General features: G+C 40.4%; 1 protein-coding gene across 1 annotated transcript in view; it reads left to right on the top strand.

Annotated features, from left to right (window-relative positions):
- Positions 1 to 12,094, top strand: part of LOC118826307 (NACHT, LRR and PYD domains-containing protein 3-like) — a 71,312-nt gene that overhangs the window by 24,883 nt on the left and 34,335 nt on the right. The window lies entirely within an intron of this gene.

The raw sequence follows: 12,094 nt of genomic DNA, 5'->3' as shown, positions 1-12,094 counted from the left end.
GTGTGCAAAGATCCAATACAGGAATCTGTAGTTAAGCCACCACGTTGGCATGGATGAAGCTTCCCTCTGCTTTTGATTAGAGCTGAAACAACAAGAGAGTACTGATGGTGGTGTATGATAACAGGCAGGAGAACAGACTTCGAAACCAACCACTTTGTGGGAACACTCACCACATTTTAATCCACGCACTTTCCCGGGGTTGGTGCCTGAGGCTTGTGCAGACGAGCCCGACAGTCAAGTAAAATGTGACCAGCTGCACCACAATATGTGCACAGGCGTCCGTATAAACGACAAAGCCTCTACTCTCTGCTTAGCCTAGACGAATCACATTGCATGGGTTCAGGAGCTGATCTGGAACTGGAGCTGGTGCTGGACCTGGAACTGGAACAGAGGTTGGAGCTGGAACTGGAATTGGAACTGGCACCGTGACTAGAACTGGAACGAAGACTGGAGCTGGAGTTGAAACTGGAAGTGGAACAGGAGCTGGAGTTTACATATGTTTGGGGAAAGCTTTTGCAAGGGTTGGTCAAGATGGATTGACAAAACAAATGAGATAGTTAAACTGTCATCCTTGCAAGCTAACTCAGTCAATACCTCAAGATTTAGTCCATTATTAAAAGCTACTAGAAAAGTGGACTCATTCCACCCAATACCTGCAGCCAGAGTGCAAAACTCTAATGAGTAGGCTGCCACTGAGTGATTACCCGGTTTTAACTTGCACAAAGCTCTCCATTAGAATAGCCATCATGAAGAAGGATGAAGGCTGTCTTAAAATCCTTCAAAAACTTCATGAGACAGGTCTTGTAGGTGAGACCACCCAGCCATTACCCACTCTAATGCTTTGTCTGATAGGCATGATATTACAAATGCTTGCCTAATCAGTACTAGACGGGGGTTACTGAAAAATACAGAGCATTGTAGAAGAATATTTGATACCCATTAGGAACTGAGTTAGTTGTATGTGTATGTAGTAATGATTAACCGCTGCTATTTTGTTAGGTTTCAGTAATAAAATACAACTGTTTCATCACTTTACTTTAGGGGGCACAAACATTATGAATTCATCATGAAGAATCAGTATTTAATGAGTAATAAAGTGTGACTGGTTCATCACTTTACTTTAGGAGCATAAACATTATGAACTCATCATGAAGAATCAGTATTTAATCAGTAATAAAGTGTGACTGGTTCATCACTTTACTTTAGGGGGCACAAACATTATGAATTCATCATATCAGTAATCACTGTTTTTTTTATAATGAATTGAGAATTGACTCTGCTTAGTGTTGTATTTTTCTCACTCTGACACACCTCAACCAGCACAACAGGAGCTTGAAAATTAGCAGTTGTGTTTAATCAGGTGTACTAGCACAAACATGTGCATAGAACTAAGAAGTCTTATGACCCCAGGAAAAAGGCACTACACTTTCCCTATTATTAATTAAGCCTTTATTACCTTCATTTTCATTCATTAGTACGTTGTTTAGTAATTTAATATTGTGGTTGTTAATATATAACTTATTCATTTGTTCCTGATTAATGACTCATTACTTTTTGATTAGTTATTCATTATTATGCCTTAATTACTGGCAGATCATGTACCCTTAATGTAAAGTGTGACCATTAATTTCATTAGCTGGCCACACAATTACACAGGTACTTCCCCAGATAGCTTTGCACTTCAGTCACCTGCTGCTGAGAAGAAGAATTTCACTGAAGTTTCTGTAAATGATTCTTTGACTATTGAGTTTAATAAAAATCCACTGACAGATCAATGAACAGTGATATTCTATCTCAGCAAATCACGCTGGTAAAAAACAGTCCAAGAGCAAAGGGTGAGAGGCTACAAACACACAAAAGACCCAGGGTACAAAAATCCAAGACAAAATCCAAAATCAAAAGTGAAAAATGCTAGCCATCAAATGAATCATAGAGGTAAAAAGCTCATGATTGCAATGAGACACTTACAATGCTTCACAAAGAGCAGAGTGAAACAGGTAGAGTAGTTATAGAACAGCTGACGAGAGTAAATTAGAAATGTGTGTGTGTGTGTGTGTGTGTGTGCGCGCGTGTGCGTGTGTGCTGTGGCTGGGGCAACAGTTAGTATTCAGGAGATAAGGCCCTCTGGTGGGCGGGCTGGGAATTGCACATGAAACACGCATTGTGACAACACAACTGAAATGGTTTAGTAAAAGTATCTAATTCTAATATTGGTGATAATTGTGTGTGATAATTGAACCATGGGTACCCAGTTGTACTAAGCCTTTTGTACCGGTTTTCAGATGCAGTTCAGATGCATTCTACTTGCATGTTAAATACAAAACATGGGTTGTGTGCATGGAAAAATGCAGAATGCAGTCCTCTCCCTCATGCACATGAATTTGAAGGAGGGATATGCAAAAGGTGGGAGGATTGTGTAAGTTTCTAGGCATAGATGTTTGAAGAGCAGCTGATTATATACACTTTGTTGCCAAAAGTATTCACTCACCCATCCAAATCATTGAATTCAGGTGTTCCATGGCCACAGGTGTATAAAAGGCATGCACCTAGGCATGCAGACTGCATCTACAAACATTAGTGAAAGAATGGGTCGCTCTCAGGAGCTCAGTGAATTCCAGCATGGTACCGTGATAGGATGCCACCTGTGCAACAAGTCCAGTCATGAAATTTCCTTGCTACTAAATATTCCACAGTCAACTGTCAGTGGTATTATAACAAAGTGGAAGTGATTGGGAACGACAGCAACTCAGCCATGAAGTGATAGACCACGGAAAATGACAGAGCGTGGTCAGCAGATGCTGAGGCGCATAGTGTGCAGAGATCGCCAACTTTCTGCCGAGTCAATCGCTACAGACCTCCAAACTTCATGTGGCCTTCTGATTAGCTCAAGAACAGCGTAGAGAGCTTCATGGAATGGGTTTCCATGGCCGAGCAGCTGCATCCAAGCCTTACATCACCAAGCGCAATGCAAAGGGTCGAATGTAGTGGTGTAAAGCGCCGCCACTGGACTGTAGAGCAGTGGAGATGTGTTCTCTGGAGTGACGAATCACAGTTCTTCGTCTGGCAATCCAATAGACGAGTCTGGGTTTGGCGGTTACCAGGAGACGGTATTTGTCTGACTGCATTGTGCCAAGTGTAAAGTTTGGTGGAGGGGGGATTATGGTGTGGGGTTGTTTTTCAGGAGTTGGGCTCGGCCTCTTAGTTCCAGTGAAAGGAACTCTTAATGCTTCAGCAGACCAAGAGATTTTGGACAATTTCATGCTCCCAACTTTGTGGGAACAATTTGGGGACGGCCCCTTCCTGTTCCAACATGACTGCGCACCAGTGCACAAAGCAAGGTCCATAAAGACATGGATGAGTGAGTTTGGTGTGGAAGAACTTGAACACCTAGACAGAACACCTTTGGGATGAATTAGAGTGGAGACTGCGAGCCAGGCCTTCTCGTCCAACATCAGTATCTGACCTCACAAATTTGCTTCTGGAAGAATGGTCAAACATTCCCATAAACACACTCCTAACTCTTCTGGAAAGCCTTCCCAGAAGAGTTGAAGCTGTTATATAAGCAAAGGGTGGGCCGACATCATATTAAACCCTAGGGATTAAGAATGGGATCTCACTCAATTTCATATGCGTGTGAAGGCAGACAAGCGAATACTTTTGGAAATATAGTGTATTCCACTGGATTCATGAAAGTTTCAGGAACAAGCATTATCTGGTTTGGGTAATTTTTTCACTGCCTTTGAAAGCCACCTGGAAATTTACAATGGAGTCTCAAAATATGTGTTGCTAAGGGCAGGCACCATGCAGAGTGAGACATGAGAACATTCACCAATATAGTAATATTATATAAACCTTCAGGATTTCACTAAAGGGATATGTTAAAATTTTTCTTGCAAGTCATGAAAGTGATGTTTGTTTTTTGGAAACAAAAGAAATAAGACTCGCACATCACTTGGCTTAAACTTTTGTTTTTTGGCAAATGATTAAAAAATATTTCAGCAACTATTGCCATCTCCACCATTTCTAAACAATTCCGCTGAAAATGCAGAAAAATATATTCAGTAAAACGAATAAGGTTAGTAAAAATCGACAGTGTCAGACACTGGAAACTTGAAAACAAAATAGAACAGCAAATAATGGCATGATAAAATTAAAATAACATTTTATATGACATCTATAGCACATTTTGATAAATCTGTGAATTTCCATTAAAAAGTTATAAATTTATATATGGGGTCCTGGATTGTTGATATTGTGTATTAGTGATCCCTGCCATGAACTTGAAGGAATGGAAACATGACATGGAAATATGACAGGCTGTGAGTTTGGCCATACTAACTCAATAAGTGCCTGGAAGCTTATGTCATCGATTTCCATGAAAAATCATACATTGCAAAATTTGCTAAATTTCACATCTACACTTCAACTAGTTTTGTAATTATTCATATTTATTTACTTTCTCAATTGTAGCTTCTATGTTGTCTCTTAAATACTTAATTTTACTGCGTACTGAATGGTGATATCTAAGTGGGCATGAAAACAACACCGGGAAAAATATTTCATTTTAAATTAAAGAATTTCATGCTGACACATTGAGTTCACTTTTTGAAGAATCTACTTTCCATGTCATAAAATCTTTCATATATGAAACTTAATATATCAGTCAGTTCATTATAATTATTATTGTTTTTTTGTTGTTGTATTTCTATATTTTATCCAGGATCCCAACAATTGTATCACATTTAAAATTATTCTTTTAACTACACCATTTAGGACTTCACTTTAAATTAATTCTGCTTGTATTGTTCATAATTCTATTTTTTCTGGTTAAATAAATATACTTATTAACACAACTCTCTCTTCATCACTGTACTTTCACTTTCTCTTTTGTCTTGAGCTTGTTGATGTTTCCAGTATTTCACTGCACTTTTAAATCCTCATGAGCTTGCAGTGGCTGGGCAGACTTTACAAAACAAGCTGTAGTTGTAGTAAATTTAATGTTAATTTCAGCCACATTTTCAGTCGCAACAAATCACATTCTAAGCTTTGGCTGTGATAGTGTGTGAATCAGGGCCTGAATACAGTATGCTAGACTGCTCATGGGCTCTGTTTCATTGGCTTAAATTGCAGATGTTGTGATATATAAAAATATTTTAAAAACTTTAATTCATAAAAACTGTAATTTATTTAATTACACACCTTGGTGGTAGGCCCATGTGGTGTTACATCTGTCTATTCCAGTGTCCCGTCCTGTACTGCATTTCATAGCAGAGGAATCTTAAGTGCCATTGAAGAAGGATGCATTTCTTAGGGTGCAGCCAGAGGTTTGCAGCTTTGATAGCCTGAAATACCACCTCCAAATTTGCAAGTACCCCATCAAAATCTAGTTGGTGGACCAGCACAAGATAACAATGCAACAGTCCTTGGGTATGCCCCCAAGCACTCACTCCATCAGCTGCTCAAATTTAGATGGCAGATTTCCAACATCCAGTGGCATCTGGAGTGAGTGCCATGTGCCCTCCCTGCAGGTCTAGCAAACTGAACCATGTGGAGCTGGTCAAAGGCATTATTGATACCTGGGAGTGGATACAAGTTGGGTGTTAAAGCATTGAACTACAGATGGTCCGCATAAAACTGCTATTACACACTTCTATAAAGAATAACTCAACCAGTTTGCAGTTTGCCTTAGTATTAATATAGTATTAATAAGCCTGGAATTTTTAGGGGTTAATTGTTAATTGTAAGTTCAATTGTTTTTTGGACTGTATGACAATAACATTGTAAGAAGACACCGTACTATGTGGACTATATATCACAGTGTATTTGCTCCCTCTAAAACATTTACAATGTATTCTAGGGAAAAAATATTGGTGTTTAAACTGTATGGGATATTGCAGTTCCTTCTGTTAAAACTATGATTCCCAGTGGTGTAAGTTATAATCCAGGTGCTACAGTTACAAAAATGTGTTTTTTCCCCTATTAAATGTAATCATAAGTTGTAAACATAGTCTAGATCACGTCCACATTCATATATAGTTGCAATATGGCAACAAATTCATTTAACCATTTCACAACAAATGTATCTTATTGTCAACCACTGTCCCGGTCCCCATGTAACTGGTGCTCCTCAAGGATGTGTACACTCACCACTGCTCTTGTCTCTCTACACCAACAACTGCACCTCTAAGGACCCATCTGTTAAACCCCAAGTTTGCAGATGACATTATGGTTATCAGACTCATCCAGGATGGCCACGAGTCATATCAGCAGGAGGTTGAACAGCTGGTGTTCTGGTGCAGTCAGAACAACTTGGAGCTGAAGTGCTGGAGATGATTGTAGCAAGATTGTAGCAAGTATCAAGACTGTAGAGAAGATTGTGGACTTTAGGAGACACCCCTCAGCACTGCTCCCCCTCACAATATCCAACAGCCCTGTGTCCATCATGGAGAACTTCAAGTTTCTGGGAACTACCATTTCCAAGGCCTGAAGTGGAAGACCAACATCAACTCCATTTTCAAAAAGGCCCAGCAGAGGATTTACTTTCTACAGCAAATGAGGAAATGGGTCTGCCACAGGAGCCAGATCTACACAGCAGTCATCAAATCCATCTTGTGCACACTATTAGAGTCTGGTTTGGAGTAGCCACAAAAGATAGGAATAGACTGCAACAAACAGAAAAGTCTACTGAAAAAATTGTCTAAAAATTATTTGTACATTGTCTGTATATTGCATTTAATACAACATCAATACCTATGGCCAGAGCCTAATTTCTTGTGTGTATCAACATATGTGGCCAAAAAATGTGATTTTGATTCTGAACTCTCAATTTGTGGTCCAAAGAGGTGTTGACGGAAGTGAAGGGGTGGGGGTCAAAACAAACCTATCAGAGAGACAGCAGAAACTCTACTAGTATCCAAATCAACTATTTGGTACATTCCTTTAAAAAGCAACAACAAAAAGACCCATAAGACCGTGGAAGACAGTTAAAGCAGATAGTCACAGAATTCTTTCTGTGGTGAAGAAAAACTTCTTTACAACATCAGGTCAAGGCCATTCTAGAGGAGGTTGACATTTCATTGTTAAAGATTACAATCAAGAGATGCCTTCATGAATGTAAATACAGAGGGTTTACCTCAAGTTGCAAACCATTGGTAACACTCAGGAACAGAAAGGTCAGATTAGACTTTGCTTGAATGCATCTTAAAAAAAGGACAACTGAAACCAAGATTTTTGCCACCATATAAGCGCAGAGAAATGCATTAGAGGACGGTTAAGTTAAACTCAATCATGAAAACGCTAACAGTTCAACCGATACTAAACCTCTCTTTTAAACAGTCACCAAGTGAAAAATACAATCTACTACAGAATAATCTTGAAAGACTGAAATGTAGGAAATGCTAGAACACACAATGTCATGAATATTGAATACCAAGGGGTTCTGCTCATACTCAGTAATGCCGTGCTACAGCCGCCATTTCGTGACTCAGCTTCTGCCCGTTCTCGTTCTTAACAGTAATTACAAACCTCTGCTGAATCCTCGACCCGAACATACACATTAAAATATGCATCCATACTAACCAGCTAGGTTAGTATAAGTTTTGTGCTCTTTTATCACAATTCTCACCTGTAAACAGGGTAAAAGAGATGAGACACGAAGAGCCGTGGCTTTAGTTGCAGTTGCCTCTCAAATCTGAGAGGCAGAGCCAAAAGCTGGAGAAGGGGAATGCTGCAGACCGGAGCCCTAAAGGGGAGGGAACTGGGGGGCGGAGTCTGTCAATCATTTTTTGCATCAACCAATTAAATAACTACTCTTCAATCACATTTTGCATTGGCCAACCGCAGATTAGAACGAGCTGTCCGTCATTTCTTGCATTAGCCAATCTAAGGGTCTGTCTGCAGACCTGCACTCTCAGCCTGACCTGCACCGCCAGCCGTCAGTGCCGCTCTGACACGACAGGGCTTTTGTTGGGTTTATGAGGAAAAACAGTGAAACACGAACTGTTGGGCAATAGGAGTCACAATGAATGTATATTAACATTGTCATACTGATGAGATAATTAAATATGGAAACTTTCAAAATAAAAGCTACCATGACGATAAAACATAATGTCGGGTTCATTCGCAGAAAAAAACAAACAGGCTACTGAAACTCATGAAAACCATGCTGAAGACAATTAGAACTGTTAGGAATAAAACCTGATGGTTTTGCTTCCTAACGGGAATTGGCTTGATGGTTGCCTTTAGAGACCTTTAGGAAACAAACAACTGCATATGGAATCAGTCCCAGAACACCTAATTAAACGATCGGAATCCTTTACACTGTGATATTAATCCATCAGGAAAACCACAAAAGACCATTAGCGACTACTGGACACCACCAGAAACCAACAGACACTTCAGCAGAGGTTTATAATGTACCATATAAAATAAAATAAAATAAAGCATATCACAAATGTGACAACACTTTGAGGATGTCACACATGGGCATGTGTGGCTGCAAGTGGAACTGGGTCACTGGTGTTTATTCATGTGACTGCTGATAGAAGTAGCAGGACAAATTCTGAAGTGTATATGCCTTAACAAGCTTCAGTTAGTTCAGAACGCTGCAGCCAGTTTTTACTAGAACCAGAAAGTTTGACCATATCAGCCCAGTTTTATCAATCTTACACTGGTTACCAGTTAAATTTTGCATTGATTATAAAATTCTCTTACTGACTTACAAAGCAGTAAACGGACTCGCCCCTCAGTACCTGAGTGAACTTCTCTCCCACTATGAACCATCCCACCTACTTAGATCACAAAGTGCTGCTTACTATTAGTACCTAGAATTAATAAAGTTACGTCAGGGGGGAGAGCTTTTTTTTCATACAAAGCCCCCCGGCTTTGGAATAGTCTTCCTGTTAATGTTCGGGACTCAGACACAGCCTCAGCGTTTAAGTCTAGGCTAAAAACTTACTTGTATAGTCAAGGCTTTGGTAATTAGTTTTCCCTGTCGGTTCTATACCTGCCAGAGTCTCCGCTGCTCTGCTAACACTGTAATTTGTGATCAGTCACCCATTACAGAACTGACTCTCTGTGTGTTTTTCCTTTCTTTTCTTTGCTGAGTTGAACAGCTGCCCATCCTGTGCGTTTGATGCTGCTGCCTCTTCTGCCTTGATTGGTGCCACTGCTCGCCAGCCCTCTGGACCGGCTTACCACCATTGAGCCTCTTGCTGTACAACGCCATGCAAACCTCACCCTCACAACCTGAACCCACTGATGCTACTGCTGTTGCTGCATGAACTAAACTAATTAAAATTAATCATTTGAACTAATCAAATTAATCAATCACCCATTACAGAACTCACTCCCTGTGTGATTTTCCTTTTTTCTTTTCTTTGCCGAGTTGAACAGCTGCCCATCCTGTGCGTTCTGATGCTGCTGCCTCTTCTGCCTTGATCGGGTGCCACTGCTTGCCATGCAAACCTCACCCTCACAACCTGACCCCACTGATGCTGCTGCTGCCGCTGCTGCTGCATGAACTAAACTAATCAAATTAATCATTTGCTCTACCTGTTTTCCCCGTTTTTCTACTATAATACTTTATACCAACAATGTTTACTATCCGGTGTCAACCAGAGGAGGATGAAAACAAAACAGAAAGCAGAAAGACCCACAAACAAGCTGCAACTGAAGACAGCTGCATTTCAAAGGAGCATTTGGTGATGTCTATGGGTTTCAGGCTTCAGGCAGCCAAATTGAAAGTTGAAAGTTTAAACTTCAATCACATTTTGATCTTAATTTCAAATTTATTTTGGTGGTGTACAAAGTCAAAATTACCCCAATTGTATCACTGTCCAAATACTTATGGATCTGGCTGTAAGTTAACACATTATTTACAGAAAAGAGTTTCCACAACTGGCAGAGGATTCCCCAGACCATGGTATAGAGTCACTTAGCTAGCCCAAAAAGAGTCCTTAGCCATGTGGGGGAGGTCTCACTCTGCCTGGGAACCCTCACAACTATGGTGTTGTGTCACACAGGTGGTTGGCCTGGAAAGCCTCAAAGGGTGGAAAAGTCCTTAGCAGAAAAAGGGTAATGTTTTCTTTGCAGTGAAAAACTACCAGTAAAGGCAGCCCCACAGCTGAAATGCAGTGTCAACCAAGCAGCTGGCCCAGGCAGCCACTTATCTGCAATGTAATGTCAAACAGGTGACCGCTCCAGGCAGCCTTGTAGCTGAGATACAGCGTCACTCATGCAACAAACCAAAGAAGCTTCTGAGCCATGGGTGGACCATCACTCTTGACTGCTACAGTGGAGGAAATAAGTATTTGATCCCCCACTGACTTTAAAAGTTTTAATACAAAAAAATAAATGATTCGTCTCTTAATTTTATGCCAGCTTTATTTTAACAGTGACACATAGAATATCAAAAGAAAAACTGAGAAAATTACATGAAATGAGAAATAAAATTAATTTGAATTTCATTGAAGGAAATAAGTATTTGACCCCCTAGTAAAACATCATTTAATACTTGGTGGCAAAACCCTTGCTGGCAAGCACAGCAGTCAGACGTTTCTTGTAGTTTTTTATAAGGTTTGCACACACATCAGGAGTAATTTTGGCCCACTCCTCTCTGCAGATCATCTCCAAATCCTTAAGGTTTTTAGGCAAGCATTGGGAAACGCAAAGCTTCAGCTCTCTCCATAGATTTTCTATGGGATTGAGGTCAGGAGACTGGCTAGGCCGTTCCATGACCTTGATATGCTTCTTATGGAGCCACTCCTTTGTTTCCTTGGCTGTATGTTTTGGGTCATTGTCGTGCTGGAAGACCCATCCACGACCCATTTTCAGTGCCCTGGCGGAGGCAAGGAGATTGTCACCCAGGATTTTGGGATACATGGCCCCGTTCATCTTCCCGTCGATGCGGTGAAGTTGGCCTGTGCCCTTAGAAGAAAAACACCCCCAAAACATAATACTTCCACCACCATGCTTGACGGTGGGGATGGTGTTCTTAGGGTCATATTCTGTATTTTTCTTCCTCCAAACACGTCGAGTTGAGCTGAGGCCAAAGAGCTCAATTTTGGTCTCATCTGACCACAGCACCTTCTCCCAGTCTCTCTCGGAGTCATTAATATGTTCATTGGCAAACTTGAGGCGGGCCTGGACGTGAGCCTTCTTGAGCAGAGGAACCTGGCGTGCACTGCAGGATTTTAAACCATTACGTCTCAGTGTATTACCAATGGTTTTTTTGGAGACTGTGGTCCCAGCTGCCTTGAGATCATTAACCAGCTCCTCCCGTGTAGTTCTTGGCTGATTTTTAGCCTTTCTCATGATCGATGAGACTCCATGAGGTGATATCTTGCATGGAGCTCCAGGCCTAGGTCGATTGACAGTAATGTTGTACTTCTTCCACTTCCGAATAATTGCACCAACAGTTTTCACCTTCTCACCCAGCTTCTTACTTATGGTTTTTAGCCCATTCCAGCCTCCTTGTATAGGTCAGCAATTTTGTCCCTGACATCTTTAGACTTGCCCATGGTGGAGATGTTGGAGTGTCACTGAGTCTGTTGGCATGTGGCCTTTTATACAGGTGACAATTTGGGACAGGTGTCTCTCATGCAGGTAACGGCTTCACTGAGATTAGGGTGTGTCAGTGGTGTGGGAGCCAACATTAGTCATGGTTTTTAGGGGATCAAATACTTATTTCCCTCAATGAAATGCAAAATATTTTTTATTTAAATATTATTTAATTTTCTAGATTTTCTTTTTGATATTCCATCTCTCACTGTTAAAATGAAGCTACCATAAAAATCATAGACTGTTTAATTATTTGTCAGAGTACAAACTTTCAAAATCAGTGGGGGATCAAATACTTATTTCCTCCACTGTATCTTAGTTGATACAATGACAAACTCCTCAATCGGCAAGGAAACCATAAAAAAACACTCAAGCTCTTGGGTTCAAACTTTTGATTAAATTGAAGATCTAACAATGACCACTTATTTGTAAAGTTTCAGCTAGGAATCTTTTGCACTTTTTATGTGTTATATAACTAAGGTATCCTACACTGCATATGTATGTGAGTTTAAAAATGAATATAGTTTACTATGAA

The sequence above is a fragment of the Colossoma macropomum genome, unplaced genomic scaffold (genome assembly GCF_904425465.1).
Source record: "Colossoma macropomum unplaced genomic scaffold, Colossoma_macropomum, whole genome shotgun sequence".
Taxonomy (NCBI): domain Eukaryota; kingdom Metazoa; phylum Chordata; class Actinopteri; order Characiformes; family Serrasalmidae; genus Colossoma; species Colossoma macropomum.
Note: the sequence above shows the minus strand (reverse complement) of the source record. Positions and strands in the feature narration are given on the sequence as shown.